At 49.3% G+C, this 18,789-nt stretch overlaps 1 long non-coding RNA gene across 1 annotated transcript; it reads right to left on the bottom strand.

Annotated features, from left to right (window-relative positions):
- Positions 1–17,090: 17,090 nt before the first annotated feature.
- On the bottom strand, positions 17,091–17,797 carry LOC142666185 (uncharacterized). Its single transcript, XR_012851647.1, has 3 exons — positions 17,725–17,797; positions 17,509–17,572; positions 17,091–17,166 (listed from the first exon to the last, which is right to left on the bottom strand). It is a non-coding gene; the product is annotated as an uncharacterized LOC142666185 (long non-coding RNA).
- Between the last annotated feature and the right edge of the window lie 992 nt (positions 17,798–18,789).

Here is an 18,789-nt window from a genome sequence, read left to right as displayed (position 1 = left end):
TCTAGTGTTGCAAAGTGGCATTACACCATGCCGAACAGCTTTATCTAACCCCCCACCTCCTCGCCATATTTTTCTCACCCTTTTCCCCTTTGATCTTCTGTTCTGTTCAGTCTTGTGTTCATTGGAAATCAACCTGTTTTTCTGAGACCTGATCAAAGTCAGTCCAGAGTGTGGCAGTGGGTGCACGCCATTGATGTGCATGCTCTGGGCTCTGTGCCTGGTGCGTTATAGGGAAGCGGTAATGCTCTTACGTTCGCTCTGGGGGGATCTGGGCAGATTAGCCTCTTCAAAGCTGGAAACTCAATAATAAAAGGTATAGCAATTTGTAAGGAGCGTGGATGATTTATAGGTCTGGTTGTGGACCTGAATTTTTCATGCTCGTCCTCTCTCAAATATGATGTATAGTTTATTCTCATTTACATCCCATTTATAAGCATGAAATATCTCATTTTAAATTGGTTTTCTGCAATATTCGTCATACTTACGACACCGGGGACACTTATCACAGCACTTAAACACTTCTCCCTAAAGACTTTGTAATGGGCTCATCTGCTGCTCACAGTGGTTGACACTGTTTTACTTAACTAAACATAAAGCTGCAGTTTATCATTGAAATCAGAGACATTACTGAGGGGCTTTTACCTGCTGAGTAGGTTATTGTTACGATTAGCAGCAGGACTGATGCAAATCAATGATTCTGTTCACTTTGTGTTTCGGCATTGCTAGGCAATGCCTTTGGTCTGAATTTGGATTTGGTAATCATTTAGCTTTGCCTGGTTGATTAGGGCGGTGTACGTTTCTTGGGCTTAAATAAACCTCAGGCCTGGATGACTCAGGTGCTGGTTATACTGTATCTGGCATGTGCTAACACTTTCCAGATTCTTATTTGTGACTTTGTTCTTGTCTAGTGTTTGTTTGTACTGTGGGTCCTGCTGGTCCTCTGAGAGATCTAGTTTTTGCATATGGTTTTATGTTTATCCTGGGATCACTAGATCTACTGGTTTATTTGCGATTCATGTGCATTTAATCTGCCATTAACACCATTTGTGTATCATCTCTATCTTCTACTGCCTTCAGTGTTCGATTCCATTCGTCCACTGGTGATTTGCTTGTGTTCTTTGTTTTCTGTCAGTGTTGATACGTACTTCACCCATGTGATTGCGATTGTCTGGTGTTGTGATCTTGAGTTCCACAAGCGGCATAACAGTTGTAGGCAAAATAGGGAGTGAAGCTGGTATCACAGTAAAGCCTACAATCTGGCACTTTATAGCTGAACTGTTTAAGCAAATCAGTAGACTTCACACAAGGTAGGGTTTGATGGTGGCAAGCATGGTCTCTGTTTCATAGGGATGCCCCTAAAGAGTGGACCCCCAGAAGAAATCTGAGAGTAGAGCATTAAACCTTCACTACTTTGGACCACCAGGGACTTTACCATTACCACTTCATACCTCTAGACTACCAGGGATTTTATTATTAACCGCTTTACTATTTCGGTATTTTATGATGGTATTATCGGCGTCCCCCCTCTGTAACACGGTACACGTGACTTTCTGATCACTTTTTATTCCATTTTTTTTGCTTGCATTGTGAATTTGTTTCCCTACGGTGTTCACCTGGCGAGTTTAATAATGGTATATTTTAATAGTTCAAACTTTCACTAATGCGGCGATACAGTTCTATTTTATTTTTTTAATTGCTTGCCAGCCTACAGAAACCAGAAACCGCATAATAATTTTTTTTTTTGACACATGTACATCTGCTGAGATGCTAATTAACAAATAATTTTTTTCTGTGTATATTATGAGGCCATGGAGTGTGACTCGGTATTGACTGCGGCATCTGAGAAGTTAAACAGATGGGTTTGGAGTTCTCCCCGACCTCGGCCATTACAGTGAGGTGTGAGCTGTTACATACAGCAGACATCCGTAGTGTATGGAGCAAGCTCAGCCCGTGAGCCCATTCCATTCCTATCCCTTCTAACTTGTAGGGAAGGGGTCCAGCGGTGTCCCAATCCTTTTGTCCACATAGTGTATATGGCAGTGGTATATATGTACTGTTATTATTTGGATACTGTATCCCTACTACATTTAGGGTAAGCCTGCGCACAAATATTTAATGTTTTATACGGAGTCAAGTATAATGTTGTGAGCCATAACTTGTAGAAGGCTTATACTATAATGTTCACACGCTAAAGTAAAAATGGCTATAAAATAAGGAGTGGTTTTTAAGGGAAAATAGCCTCTTATTTTCAACTGTTTTAAACAATAATTCAGGGTTGTTTTTTTTAATATCTTAATAAATACAAATTACCCAAATTCTGTGCTGATTCATTTCTTAATATATCATTATAGGGGTTAAAACGGCAATTTTCTGATACAGATCTCCATATCCTCTGCATAGGCATAATAATCTTCTGCCTGTCTGCTGCCACTGCTAGAAGATGACTGCATACATTGACGTCCATAATAAAACAGTATGCGGTAAGCTCCATCTAGTGGTCGCAGCAGGAAGAACTTTTTTAACGACGCATGTATGCTCGCTGTGAGCGGCAGGATGTTGCCGCATCATAACAAGCCTGTGCGATCAGGAGCGGGACAATGGTTGTAATACACAGCCACAGCCCCGCTCTATCAGCGGAGTTAAGAGAAACCTCTGATCTCCACCGTTATCCCCCTGAATGTTGCGATCAAAGCTGATCGCGGCAGTTATAAAGAAAGTAAGGGGATCACACCCTTTGATTTTGTCACAAGAGATTCCTGTGATACGATCGAGCACCATGCCTTATATGGGCAGACAGCCCAGGGTCCATTGAAGGACCCCAGGCTTTCTGACCATATTTCCTGTTGTTAGGGCATACTTAGATATGTCCTAACAACTGCCTGTATACTATTAATACACAGGCTAACGTACTGACATATAGATAAATGCCAGTACATTAAAGTTAAAAAATCTACATCAAAATAAAATCCCCCTATGGAAGAAAAAAAAAAAATAGCTAAAAATAATATAATATAAAAGTATAGTATAAAGAAATCTGAAAAAAATACACACAAATGCTCCTTTATTTAATAAACTTTATTCTAAGTCCAAAAACAATAAATAATAAATACATATTTTGCCTCATCACGACCGTAACAACCTGCAGAATAAATGTATAACATAATTTATGATAATTGGTTTATGCTGTACAAAAAATAAAAGCTGTCGTGAAAATGCTTTCTTATACATTTTTGACAAAATAAAAATGTATAGAACTTAAACAATAACATAAATGCACCAAAAAATGGCGCCTGCCTAAAGCATAACTCGTTACGCAAAAAACAGTCTCATACAGCTATGTCGAACACAAAATAAAAAAGCTATGACCGCCGGAATGCAAAAGAGGAAAAATCAAGAAATTGTTCTGGTCCTTAAGGTCAAAATTTGGCCGGTCCTTAAGGGGTTAATCCTGTACCTACACAGGAGGAGACCAAATGGCGCTCCGACATGGTCCGTATAATCGTGGCCGGATTGTAGAATTTGCAAAATTAGCTCCTCCATCATCATACCCCCAGCAACATGCAGAAGTGGTGGTACCCACTAAAATGGGGCAATTTTTACTTCAGTTTAATGCACCCCCTACCACATTTATGGGAACCTAACCAATCATGAGAACAGGGGTCCTGTGTCCAGGGGCGTAGCTAGGGGGGGCAGGCGGGGCATGTGAACCGGGCGCAGTTTAGAGGGGGCGCCAGCGCCACCTTCTCCTGCACTATAATTGTACCTTTGTCGCAAGGACCATTCAGGCGCCTTTCCACGAGTGAAGCTACTGGTACCTCTTGTACCAGTGAAGCTTCCGTCGATGAAAGGCGCTGAGTGACCGGGAAAGTCATCCTGCCCAGCCAATCAGCGCCTTTCATAGACACTGCGTTCAACCACCAGGAGACCTGCGCAGAAGAGAGCAGGTCTCCATGGCAGCCGGACGGCGTGGAAGCGGGATTAAGGTGAGTTTGAATTATTTTATTTTTTTTAAATTGTAATAAAAGTGTGTGGCTGCATCTAGAGGGGGGACTTTATCTACAGGGGGGGGTGTCTATCTACAAGGGGCTATATAGTGGGGTGGGCTATCTATGGAGCACCATATACAGGGGTGGGCTATATCTACAGGGGGGAGCTATATAGTATATAGCCCACCCCTGTAGCTATAGCCCACCCCTGTAGCTATAGCCCACCCCTGTAGCTATAGCCCACCCCTGTAGCTATAGCCCACCCCTGTAGCTATAGCCCACCCCGTAGATATAGCTCACCCCTGTATATAGTCCCCCTGTAGATATAGCCCACCCCTGTATATAGTATCCCACAAATAGCTCCCCCTATAGTGCTCCACAGATAGCCCCCCTGCCCCCCTGTACATATAGTCCACCCCTGTATATAGTGCTCCACAGATAGCCCACCCCTGTATATACTATATACAGGGGTGGACTAGTGCTCCACAGATAGCCCACCCCTGTATATACTATATACAGGGGTGGGCTATCTGTGGAGCACTAGCCCACCCCTGTATATAGTATATAGAGGGGTGGGCTATCTAGTGGAGCACTATATACAGGGGGCTCTATGGCAGGCACTATCTACAGGGGGCACAGTGTGTGTGTGTGGGACACGGTGTATGGTGCTATTATAATTACAGGTGCAGTGTATGGTGCTATTATATTTAGGGGCGTAGTGTGTGGTATAATGATAACTTTATATTTATTTATAGGTGCAGAAATGTTGGAAAAGTGAGAAGCTGAAGACATGTGAGCGGCAAACTGCAGAAATGGGCTGTGACCGGGAGAAGTCGTCATAGAGGTCTGGACCGGATGGAGAAAAAGAACTAGAATCTGAGACGTCACCGGTGAGTCACTTAATGTAAATGTTCATTCTGCCTCTAATCAGCACTGTAGTCGCTGTATGATCTGCAGCGATATGATGGTGGTATGATTGATAGGATTTATTTTTTGTGAAACAGCAACTCCCATCATATCCTTACCATTGTTCTGGCCATGCTGGGAGCTGTAGTTTTACGCCGTACACACCTATACAGCAGGGGTTGCACTAAATTGAGTTGTATTTGTGCTGGTGCTGTATGTATGTACTGAGCCTGGTTCTGGTCTTGTGTATAGAACCATATTGCTTGTGAAATGTACAAATGTTTTTATGCTCGCGTTACATAAAAAGAAATGTGGAAAAGAAATGACACGTCGATTGGTAGAGAAAACAAACACGGCGAGGGGGAAGGAGATGTCGGGAAAGAGGTTGGGGGGGAGGGGGCGCCAAACTGAATCTTTGCCCCGGGTGCTGGAGAACCTAGCTACGCCTCTGCCTGTGTCCCCTATGACATGCTAATTTTGAGGCAAAAGGACGGGAGCTCCCCATAGACTTTCATAGAAACAGATCTGAAGAGTAATACGGAACATGTATCCCCCATTCTCCCCATCGGTGGGGGTCCCAGCAGTGAGACCCCTTATGTTCAGACATTTCCAGCATATCCTATGAATAGTAGAAATACATCTACCTCTAAATTATTTTATATAAACACCATACAACGGGATATTATCACATATGGGTGACACAAAGTTGTCCCTTTGTTAGGTTTGGGGACCAGGTAACACTTGAAACTGACACAAAAGTCGCATTACGCAAGTTATGAGACCATACGTACGGCCCTGGGTAACAAAACACTAAAATGACCATCAGATGTAGCAGAGCTGAGTTTGTCACCAAAAAGCCCAATCTTGGTCTGTGTGTGGGGTGGGGGGAATTCTGCATTGACGAGATGGTTATAAATACTCGTTAGTGTCTGGTTGGTAATAATCCTGTTTTTTAGATGAAGGGAGGGTCAGGCAATCTCTGCGAGAGGAGAACATGACGGCGCGGAGACATAACCAATTAAAGACGCTAGGGACCCATTCTTATTCACAGCGGGGAGGAGCGCTTGTTGTTACAGCGCCAGCGGTGTTTGGATAGAGAGCGTGTCTGGAGAAGCTTTTAACTGTACCAGAGAATGGGGGAGAGGAGCCATGAGAAAAGTATTCAATAGACTCAGAGTTTGGCTTTATATCTATCAAAAGGAGGCAACCCGTTATCATTGGACAAAAATTTCCATCATGCTTTGCATGGCATTGTAGAGATCAATGTAGACAATGCGCCAAGCGGGGAACGAGATGGGTATGTGCCCATAGCGGGAGATCTCAATCAACTGGTTTGGAAATTGCAGCTTATCCCAAAGCAAGTGTTTTTGTAAGGTTTTTCAGACCGTAAAGACAGGATGAAATAATCCAGCGAATGGCGAGATCTGATCTCATCGGAATCGGACATCTATCCTCTGGCTCCACTTTTGGATTGAACAGTAAAGATCAGATGAAAAGAAAGAATGAGCACAACCGCCCGCCCGTAACAATGTGCCAGCCACAGAAGTCCCTGTACATGCCAGTCACAGATACCATAACAATGAGGCTATGTTCACACGCTAAAGCAAAACCGCTGTAAAATGCGGTTTTCAAGGGAAGATAGCCTCTGATTTTCAGCCGTTTTTAAAGCATCAAACGCTTTTTGAGGCGTTTTTTGCTACCGTTTTTGGATCTGTTTTTCTATTGACACAATAAAAAACGGCTCCAAAAACGTCTCAAGAACTGACATGAACTTCATTTAACACGCCGTTTTTCCCTTGAAATCAACGGGCAGATTTTTGTAGGTGTTCAGCTCCCGTTTTTTCGCGGTGTTTGTGCCCCAAAAAACACCTGAAAACACTGCGTGTGAACATAGCCCTAACACCCATAACACGGCCACAAAAACATTCATAACACAAACAAAAATATCCATAAATAGCCACAGATGCCCCAATAACATTAGAAGTCACAGGTACCCCAATAAGTGCAGATCTTCCCACAACCACCAGCCGCAAATGCCGCCTTAACGTCGCAGATTACCCCCTTAGTCGTGACACAGATGGTTCCATAAGTTCAAGCTACTTGTGCCCTCATAACAATATGCCAGCCAAAGATGCCTTCATAACACTGCCAGTCACAGAAACACTCATAACGCTGCCAGTCACAGGTTCCCCCACTACACTGTAGATCATGGGGCTCCCCATAATGCTGCCAATCGCAGATTTCCCCACTACACTGTAGATCATGGGTTCCCCATAACACTGCCAATCACAGTTTCTCTTATAACAATGCTGATCTTAGGTTCCTCAATAACACTGCCAATCACAGGTCGCCCCATAAGACTGTCAATCACAGACTCCCCCATAACACTGCCAAACACAGGCTCCCCATAATACTACCAATCACAGGTTCCACCATCACATTGCCAATCATAGGTTCCCCATAACACTGCCAATCATAGGTTCCCCCATAACGCTGCCAAACACAGGTTCCCCATAACACTACCAATAACAGGTTCCACCATGACATTGCCAATCACAGCTTCCTCCATTAAGGTATGTTCACACTGCCTATTTTCGGATGTTTTTCGGGCCGTAAACGCCCGAAAAACGACCGAAAAATCGAAAGCAGAATGCCTCCAAACATCTGCCCATTGATTTCAAAGGGGAAAATGTCGTTCTATTCCTGCGATGCGGACAAAAATTCACCTGAAATTTCCTGTGGCAAGTGAATGGGTTGCAGAAACCCCATTGATGTGCATGGGATGCAGATTGTCATCATATTTAATGCAGACTTCGATGTCAAATCCGACACGTGTGAACGGAGCCATACAGAAGCTTTTGTCTTTCGGACTCTGTATTATGGAGCTGCTGGCACTGCTAATATGGAGTCGTATGGGGCACTATATGGTGGCACAGTGAGCGCCTTGTGTACCTTTTATACAGCCTCCTGTACACGGTTCGGTAGTCCTATGTAGACGAAGAGTTGGAAGGCTTATCTGGGAACTTTTGGGATACTACACAACCTAAAACCGCGAAGGCCTGTAACCAATTGTTAAAGGATTTAGAAACTTTAGGCTTAGAGGGAACGCCTCTTTCAAATCGGCGCTCCTTGTCAATTGTCGCGGAATCCACCGACACCAAGGACTAGATATTAATTTATTCATTCCTTGCTATCTTTTCCTTGGTATGTTCAGACAAGTGAGTTCCAAGAGGGGCTATACCGCAAAAGTACGTATCCCTGAAGGCGGGCAGGGAAGGATTAGCGGTGGACGTGGATGCTTCAACTAACATCTTACCGGCCTCCGCCTGCGAGTCCGGTGCCACTGGAACGGACGGGGCGCCCCCGCCAACAGGGATTGCAACACAGACAATTCTGAATCAGTAGACCCCCCCCCCCCCGTACCCCAAGCCCGAAGGCAATCCAACTAACCTTGACCAGTAGCCGAAGTAGGAAGCCGAGGCATCGAGGGTAGAGGTGGAGGAGTAGGAGGAGCTGGAGGAGGAACAGGTGCTGAAGATGCTACTGTACCCTCCATGTTCCGTACTCCCGTCTGGCGACGACCATGAGATGAGCGGTGGCTATGGTGCCGCCTTTCGCGGCTGTGTCGCGAACTGCCGTGGGTAGACTAACCAGTGTGCGAGCTCGTGGACCTAGAGCTTGAAGAAGGCGATCTCTTGTGTCGGGTGCGGTGACGCCTGGACTGGCGCAAAGAGCCATGCCTTGTAGATCGCCGTGAGCAAACCGTACGTCTAGTGTGCCTGGAGCTCACCGATGAACCACGTTCTACATGCTCAGCCAGCACATAAGCGGGGCCCAGACCGTAAGGTATGCCCACTGCAGCATGGGAAGGGTTCTGCCTCACCACTGGTATATCCTGCTCGCAGGGGAAGAATTTGTCGCCCGCTGTCCGCCAAGGACCCATCTTCGTGGTCGTCCAGCGGTCGAGGTGAGGTGTCATGCCAGCCTCCGCTGGCAGACTCTTGTGGGCGGTGCTGTGTAGCCGGTGCACTGCCCGCAGCTGTCCTGAAAGCTAGGGGCAGCGGAGCTCCCCTGGGAAGATCTACAGTGGTGGCAGCGGTAAATGCAGCCTGCATCCTGGCTTGCAAGGCTGTACTCTGCACGGCCACCGGATGAGCTCTACCACGTCCCAGGCCGGAGAAAGCATTGTGATACGGTGTTGGAGGAATAATCTCCTCTTTAACGCCGGCCGCCAAGTCTCACGATATTTGCGGCGAGACTGGAGGCCGGGATCCCGACTGTACATGCTCCGGTGGTCTTGCCGATGTGGAGCCAGCTCTATGGTTGCTGGAGGGGGATAAGCGCACTGGCGCGGTGCGTGGAGCGCCTTGCAGAGAGTGTGCCCTGCAGAGTGGACTCCAGTGCCACAGTCTCGTTGAGGAGAGACTGCAACCAGACGGAGCCCTCATCCTGGAGGCGGATGCGGATTATCTCTTCTAACTCCTGCCATTCCATCGTCAGGTAAGTAATAGCAAGGTAGGTAACTCACTGTAAGGGTATGTTCACACACTTAACAAAAAACGTCTGAAAATACGGAGCTGTTTTCAAGGGAAAACAGCCCCTGATTTTCAGACGTTTTTTGAGCAACTCGCGTTTTTCGCGCCGTTTTCGCTGTTTTTTACGGCCGTTTTTGGAGCTGTTTTCATTGGAGTCTATGAGAAAATGGCTCCAAAAAAGTCCCACGAAGTGTCCTGCACTTCTTTTGACGAGGCTGTAATTTTACGAGCCGTCTTTTGACAGCGACGCGTAAATTGACAGGTCGTCGGCGCAGAACATCGTAAAGCCCATTGAAAGCAATAGGCAGATGTTTGCCGACGTATTGGAGACGTTTTTTTCAGACGTAATTCGAGGCGTAAAACTCCTCCATTACGTCTGAAAATAGGTTGTGTGAACCAGGGGCGTAACTAGGAAAGACTGGGACCCATAGCAAACTTTTGACTGGGGCCCCCCCTCCCCTGGGATTCACACTACCCCCCCTTGTAGATCGTGCCTTTTTTTAAAGCCGCCCCCTGTAGATAACGCCATACAGCCCCCTGTAGATGGCGCCATACAGACCCTCTGTAGATGACGCCATACAGCCCCCTGTAGATAACGCCATACAGCCTCCTCTGTAGATAGCGCCATACAGCCCCCTCTGTAGATAGCGCCACACAGCCCCCCTGTAGATAACGCCATACAGCCCCCTTTGTAGAAATCTACAGAGGGGGCTGTATTTCGTTCTCTACAGGGGGGGCTGTATGGCGTTCTCTACAGGGGGGCTGTGTGGCGTTATCTACAGTGGGGCTGTGTGGCGTTCTCTACAGGAGGGCTGTGTGGCGTTCTCTACAGGAGGGCTGTATGGCGTTCTCTACAGGGGGGGCTGTATGGCGCTAACGCCATACAGCCCCCCTTGTAGAGAACGCCATACAGCCCCCCTTGTAGAGAACGCCATACAGCCCCCCTTGTAGAGAACGCCATACAGCCCCCCTTGTAGAGAACGCCATACAGCCCCCCTTGTAGAGAACGCCATACAGCCCCCCTTGTAGAGAACGCCATACAGCCCCCCTTGTAGAGAACGCCATACAGCCCCCCTTGTAGAGAACGCCATACAGCCCCCCTTGTAGAGAACGCCATACAGCCCCCCTTGTAGAGAACGCCATACAGCCCCCCCTGTAGAGAACGCTATACAGCCCCCCCTGTAGAGAACGCCATACAGCCCCCCCTGTAGAGAACGCCACACAGCCCCCCCTGTAGAGAACGCCATACAGCCCCCCCTGTAGGGAACGCCATACAGCCCCCCCTGTAGGGAACGCCATACAGGCCCCCCTGTAGGGATCGCCATACAGGCCCCCCTGTAGGGATCGCCATACAGCCCCCCCTGTAGGGATCGCCATACAGCCCCCCCTGTAGGGATCGCCATACAGCCCCCCCTGTAGGGATCGCCATACAGCCCCCCCTGTAGGGATCGCCATACAGCCCCCCCTGTAGGGATCGCCATACAGCCCCCCCTGTAGGGATCGCCATACAGCCCCCCCCTGTAGGGAACGCCATACAGCCCCCCCCTGTAGGGAACGCCATACAGCCCCCCCCTGTAGGGAACGCCATACAGCCCCCCCCTGTAGGGAACGCCATACAGCCCCCCCCTGTAGGGAACGCCATACAGCCCCCCCCTGTAGGGAACGCCATACAGCCCCCCCCTGTAGGGAACGCCATACAGCCCCCCCCTGTAGGGAACGCCATACAGCCCCCCCTGTAGGGAACGCCATACAGCCCCCCCCTGTAGGGAACGCCATACAGCCCCCCCCTGTAGGGAACGCCATACAGCCCCCCCCTGTAGGGAACGCCATACAGCCCCCCCCTGTAGGGAACGCCATACAGCCCCCCCCTGTAGGGAACGCCATACAGCCCCCCCCTGTAGGGAACGCCATACAGCCCCCCCTGTAGGGAACGCCATACAGCCCCCCCCTGTAGGGAACGCCATACAGCCCCCCCCTGTAGGGAACGCCATACAGCCCCCCCCTGTAGGGAACGCCATACAGCCCCCCCCCTGTAGGGAACGCCATACAGCCCCCCCCTGTAGGGAACGCCATACAGCCCCCTCCTGTAGGGAACGCCATACAGCCCCCTCCTGTAGGGAACGCCATACAGCCCCCTCCTGTAGGGAACGCCATACAGCCCCCTCCTGTAGGGAACGCCATACAGCCCCCTCCTGTAGGGAACGCCATACAGCCCCCTCCTGTAGGGAACGCCATACAGCCCCCTCCTGTAGGGAACGCCATACAGCCCCCCCTGTAGGGAACGCCATACAGCCCCCCCTGTAGGGAACGCCATACAGCCCCCCCTGTAGGGAACGCCATACAGCCCCCCCTGTAGGGAACGCCATACAGCCCCCCCTGTAGGGAACGCCATACAGCCCCCCCTGTAGGGAACGCCATACAGCCCCCCCCCTGTAGGGAATGCCATACAGCCCCCCTTGTAGAGAACGCCATACAGCCCCCCCTGTAGAGAACGCTATACAGCCCCCCCTGTAGAGAACGCCATACAGCCCCCCCTGTAGAGAACGCCACACAGCCCCCCCTGTAGAGAACGCCATACAGCCCCCCCTGTAGAGAACGCCATACAGCCCCCCCTGTAGGGAACGCCATACAGCCCCCCCTGTAGGGAACGCCATACAGCCCCCCCTGTAGGGAACGCCATACAGCCCCCCCTGTAGGGATCGCCATACAGGCCCCCCTGTAGGGAACGCCATACAGCCCCCCCTGTAGGGAACGCCATACAGCCCCCCCTGTAGGGAACGCCATACAGCCCCCCCTGTAGGGAATGCCATACAGCCCCCCCTGTAAGGAATGCCATACAGCCCCCCCCTGTAGGGAATGCCATAGAGCCCCCCCCCCCTGTAGGGAACGCCATACAGCCACCCCCCCCTGTAGGGAACTCCATACAGCGTCCCCCCTCCCAAAAAAATGCGACCTACAGTGTGTCCTACAAAAGACATGTATCCCCTATCCACATGATAGGGAATACATTCAGGGGCGTAACTAGGAAAGACTGGGCCCCATAGCAAACTTTTGACTGGGGCCCCCCCTCCCCTGGGTGTCACACAACTCCCCCCCCTCCCCCCCTTGTAGATAGTGCCTTTTTTACAAACCACCCCTTTTGATAACGCCATACAGCCCCCTTTGTAGATAGCGCCATACAGCCCCCCTGTAGATAGCGCCATACAGCCCCCTCTGTAGATAGCGCCATACAGCCCCCTCTGTAGATATCTACAGAGGGGGCTGTATGGCGCTATCTACAGGGGGGCTGTATGGCGCTATCTAGAGGGGGGATTGTATGACGTTATCTACGGGGGGGGGGCCCTGTATCGCGTTCCCTACAGAGGGGGCTGTCTGGCGTTACCTACAGGGAGTCTGTATGGCGTTCCCTACAGGGGGGGTCTGTATGGAACGCCATACAGCCACCCCCCTGTAGGGAACGCCATACAGCCCCCCCCTTGTAGGGAACTCCATACAGCGTCGTCGTCCCCTGTAGGGAACGCCATACAGCGCCCCCCCCTGTAGGGAGCGCCATACAGCGCCCCCCCCCCTGTAGGGAACGCCATACAGCGCCCCCCCTGTAGGGAACGCCATACAGCGCCCCCCCTGTAGGGAGCGCCATACAGCGCCCCCCCCCTGTAGGGAACGCCATACAGCGTCGTCGTCCCCTGTAGGGAACGCCATACAGCGTCGTCGTCCCCTGTAGGGAACGCCATACAGCGTCGTCGTCCCCTGTAGGGAACGCCATACAGCGTCGTCGTCCCTGTAGGGAACGCCATACAGCGTCGTCGTCCCTGTAGGGAACGCCATACACCCCCCCCCTGTAGGGAACGCCATACAGCGTCCCCCCTCCCAAAAAAATGTGACCTACAGTGTGTCCTAATAAAAGACATGTATCCCCTATCCACAGGATAGGGGATACATGTGTTATCGCTGGCAGCGATAGGGAGAACGGGGGACTGAAAGTCCCCTGAAGTTCTCATGACTAACCTCTGACTTCCGGCGTCTGTGTCGGCAGCTCTGTAGAAATGAATGGAGCGCTGGTCACGCATGCGCACAAGCGGGACCGGCGCTCCATTCATTTCTACGGAGCTGCCGACACAGACCCCGGAAGTCCGAGGTTTGTGATGGAGAACTTCAGGGGACTTTCAGTCCCCCGTTCTCCCTATCGCTGCCAGCGATCACACATGTATCCCCTGTCCTGTGGATAGGGGATACATGTCTTTTGCTTAATGGCAGAGCGTGGAGATTCCTCCCTGCTCTGCCGTAGTGTTCAGTGGCGACCCGCTGTAGCCGCCATAGCGGCTGCTAGCGGAGCCTCCGGCCATGGTGGGGGCCCGTGCCAGCGGGCGACACGGGCCCCCTCATGCCGCGGGCCCCGTAGCAGCCGCTACTGCTGCTACGGCGGTAGTTACGCCACTGGATACATGTGTGATCGCTGGCAGCGATAGGGAGAACGGGGGACTGAAATTCCTCTGCAGTTCTCCATGACTAACCTCTGACTTCCGGCGTCTGCGCAGCTCAATAAAAATGAAAGGAGCGCTGGTCACGCATGCGCACAAGCGGGACCGGCGCTCCATTCATTTCTACGGAGCTGCCGACACAGACCCCGGAAGTCCGAGGTTTGTGATGGAGAACTTCAGGGGACTTTCAGTCCCCCGTTCTCCCTATCAATGCCAGCGATCACACATGTATCCCCTGTCCTGTGGATAGGGGATACATGTCTTGTTTAATGGCAAAGCGGGGAGATATCTCCCTGCTCTGCCGTAGTCGTGTTCAGTGGCGTCCCGCTGTAGCAGCCATAGCGGCTGCTAGCAGAGCCTCCGGCCATGTTGGGGGCCCGTGCCGGCGGGCGACACGGGCCCCCTCGTGCCGCGGGCCCCGTAGCAGCCGCTACGGCTGCTACAGCAGTAGTTACGCCACTGGTGTGAACCCAGCCTTATACTGTGTGTCTGACAAGTGACGGCCAAAGAGGAAGATGCCCTCCCACCCTCGCCTTATAAACCCAGGCAAGGGGAGGAGGGCAAAAACCGCCCCTATTCCCCCTAAAGCTGCTCTGTAGTAAGGACCTTAAATCCCTAGAGGCTACCCTGCCATTTACATAGAGTAAAGAAAGGGGGGGGGATCTAACTTCCCCTAGCCCCTCTGTACCCATATTAACCCCTACATTGCCCACAGTCATAGTCCCTACGGCCAATAAGCCTGAGGGCCTGTAATTTGCAAAGTTGCTTCATTTTTTATTTCTTATGAATTAGAGCTATAGATTTTACATTTGACATGTGGTTCCGGCCTTATACAGATATATCAGAGCTCCATGTTCTTTTCTTTATATATTGTGCCTCAAATAGGATTATTGGATCTGATAAAGAAGTACGAAAATGTATGAAAGGGAACAAAGACCTACGATACGGACGAGTACATTACTCCATATCATATCTATTAATACAAAAATAACACAGCTCTGTTTTTAAAGGGGGATTTTTTTAATGAATTATTTTTTTTTTTTTTCGGAGGATGTTTTTCACACTATTTTTAATAAGAATATTTATCACCTAATGAGATGTCTCGGGGGATCATGACACCTCCAGATGTTATACATGTCTTCAGGAAGAGAAACTCATGGATGTTAAATGTTCCTCTTTCCCTGGTTCTTTTCTTCATGCTGTTTTTGGATGAAGTTATTTTTTTTATATTTTTTTTTATATTGTTTTTTTGGGGGTGGGGATGGGGTTGTGTGATATGGTTTTTCACACTATTTTTAAAAATAATCTTCATCTCCTGGTGAGACGTCTAGGGTGGTCAGTAACGTCCAGATGGTAAAAGTGGCTTTTAACATGGATGTTAAACGATCCTCTTTCCCCGGTTATTCCTCTTATCTTTTTCAGCCATTTACGCAGACGTTTCAGACCTGATTTCTTCTTGGTGACTTCCTCCGCTTTTTTGATGTTTTCGTCCACCTCATTGATCAGGGGTGTTTCTTCAATGATAATCTTTTCCTCTTCCATCTGGATACTGTCCATGACTCCCATGTCGGGTATATTCCCCAGCTCCATCACAGCTTCTGGAACAACTATGTAAAAAGGAAACCATCAGTAGGTAGCAGATGTAGCCGAATCCATCCCTTTAAGAATATGAGCAATGATTAATACAGCATGGAGGTTGCAGGGAAATCTAATTCCCAATGTCTTCCCTTCAGCCCGCCAGCAGACACAAGCTGTGTCACCGCTGCTTTCTGCTGATCTCCAGGGTAATAGGACCCCCCAATGTGTGGGATCTCCAGTTATGACAGGTAAACCTAAGCTCAGCCGGTACCCCGGTTATATGTTATTATATAGTAATTGTTACCTGGCTTATGGGTGATAACCTCCTCCAGTTCTTGCCAGTGCCGCTGGGTATCATAAATGCACCTGTGTAATAGAGAAAAGTCCTTATATAAACTGGTAAAGATTATAGTATTCAGTTACCCATCACCCCCTCCCCCACTACAGAGGGTAAGATATAAAGGTGCGGTATATAACATGCAGGAAGGATATAGTGTCCTAGTATATATTATAATACAGCACCAGGAACCGGAGAACAGCGGCGATCTGATTACAGCACCGCCTGATCCAGCCCCTGTGTAGCGTCCATGGCCGCGGGCCGTCGGGTTTACTCACCTCCCGACGCCCGCAGCCATGGATCTGTGAGTGCTGGTCTCCGTCTCCCTCCTAGGAGACGCCAGCACTCACTTCTGCTCCGTTCGGCTGTGTCCCGTAGGGTGCGCGCGCACGCTCAAGCCCGGCCTTAAAGGACCAGCGCGCGCAAATAGGAAATCGTCGTCATCATCAACTGCCACGATTTCCTGGTCTATAAGAAGGCCCCTGGCCTTCTAATCCTTGCCTGAGCGTTGTTAGTTTTTCCAGTCTGTCTTGCAAATGGTCCCTTAGTGTTTCCCGTTCCTGTTGTTATCCGTGCCTTGTTCCCCGTTCCTGTTTCCCGTGCTTTGCCTTAGTATCAAGTCGTGCCTGTGTCATCTGCCACGTCCAGAGGAATCTGCCACGTCCTGTGTCATCATGTGCCACGTCCAGAGGAATCTGCCACGTCCTGTGTCATCATGTGCCACGTCCAGAGGAATCTGCCACGTCCTGTGTCATCATGTGCCACGTCCAGAGGAATCTGCCACGTCCTGTGTCATCATGTGCCACGTCCAGAGGAATCTGCCACGTCCAGAGGAATCTGCCACGTCCTGTGTCATCTGCCACGTCCGGTGGAATCCGCCACGTCCTGTGTCATCTGCCACGTCCGGAGGAATCCGCCACGTCTGGCGCAACTTGCGGCTCCTGTGTCATCCGCCACATTTGGCGCCATCTGCTGCACCCATCTCATCTATGCCAGAGCTTCGGTCACCGTCTGGACTATCCAGGTACCCTTGTGCGGGACATTGTATTTCTGGAGTTTCCTGTGGTTTGGCCAGCTGCCTTCCCGCTACGGCGGTACGGCCTAGTGGGTCCACTAACCCGCTTCGTGACACCCTGTATTATAGCCTGGCTTCAGTAGTTATTGCGCCCCCTGTAGGTCTGGCAGTAAAGTGTAGCTTCATTTTGGCTTATATCGCAGATTCCTATAGAGAATAATGTGATATGTAGAGAATAAGAAGTTGGAAACTCACCAGCATTGGATGAACGCTATAACCACACCAATGATCAAAGAGCCGCCTTGCAGAAGAAAAACGAGACGTGTGACTGGTAATAAAGAAAAAAGACGCTGGTTATTCATTCTTATTACAGACAGAATATTCTAGAAGACATTACTCAACATCTCTACATCCTCCTGATGCCAGCAGTGACCATCATGATGACATCAGCAGGGGAGGGGTTGGCAGCTTGGCTGGGCATGGTGGCAGCAATGGCTGGACTGTGGGCTGGTGACGTCTGGATAAGGGGCACATAATTATATATTCCAGCCACACATCACTTTATAGGACCAATCACCCATAGAAGCCGCTGGATGGTTGTTCTCCTCCACTACAGTCAGGTAGAAGATGATGAGAGTAGAATGAGGAAAGGAAGGAATGGACTACTCACAGTTATGCTCAGCTCTGTCGCCCGGACAGGGGGGGTCTCTTTGTCCCTGGTGCTGGTAAATTCACTGTCCAAAAAAGAATAAAGGGAAATAAACACATGAAATCCATGATATCAGCAGCTGAACCCCAAGACGGAAACATGAGGAGATGGAAGACTCTTCTTATATCTAAACCCTAGAAACCCACAGAAACCCTCCCCAGTTATGATGTCCATTACCTGCTAGTGTCTCTGTGAAATCTACATAACACAAATTAATCGCCAAAAATATAAGAACAACTCCATCTTCAACAACTAACCCTCAAAAGACTCCCAGTGCTCCCCAACACATAGAAGCCAGTACACAGCATTGTGATGTCATCCATCATCAGAGCTGTGTTGTGAGGGGCGGGGCTGCTGATGATGATGTTGTCAGGTCCGTATTTCACACCGCATAACCACCTCTGTAAATTGAAAGCTGAAGGCATGCCTGGAAAGAAGTAAACCAGCCAAAAATGTTTGGTACACAACTTCCCTTGATCAGACAAGGAGAACTGAACTTTATTCAGAACAAAGAAACACACAGAGGAGACACATGCCCCTCCCTAGAGAAGTGGAACTTGCTTAAGTCCCATTGGCTCCTCAGATGTAAGTTTTCCTGTAAATTCTTCTGCACACTCCTCTTTGCACTCCAAGGGGTGGTGTCTTCCATAGGCGTGTTATGCAGGCTCTTTGTGCTCCATGAATCCAATCTCTTTGTGTAATATACTGAATATATATATATATATATATATATATGTAAGGATAATATTTTTCAAACAATATACATAGTAATGATCCCTGACAATGTCATAAGAGATCTGGTCTGAACGATGGGCAATAATATTTAAAGGGAAATGTCACCTCTTCACCTCTAGTTAAAGAGACTCTGTCACCACATTATAAGTGGCCTATCTCCTATATAAGGAGATGGGCGCTATAATGTAGGTGACAGTAACGCTTTTTATTTTAAAAAAAACGATCTGTTTTCACCACGTTATTAGCGATTTTAGATTTATGCTAATGAGTTGCTTAATGCCCAAGTGGGCGTATTTTTACTTTAGACCAAGTGGGCGTTGTACAGAGGAGTGTATGACGCTGACCAATCAGTGACCAATCAGCGTCATAACGCATCTCCATTCATTTAGGCAGCTCATAGGGATCCTTTTAGATCGCTATGTGCTGTCTTATACTAACACATTAATACTGAAGTGTTTAGACAGTGAATAGACATTCCACGGGATGTCTATTCACAATCTCTGCACT

Source organism: Rhinoderma darwinii, chromosome 13 (genome assembly GCF_050947455.1).
Source record: "Rhinoderma darwinii isolate aRhiDar2 chromosome 13, aRhiDar2.hap1, whole genome shotgun sequence".
NCBI lineage: Eukaryota > Metazoa > Chordata > Amphibia > Anura > Rhinodermatidae > Rhinoderma > Rhinoderma darwinii.
Note: the sequence above shows the minus strand (reverse complement) of the source record. Positions and strands in the feature narration are given on the sequence as shown.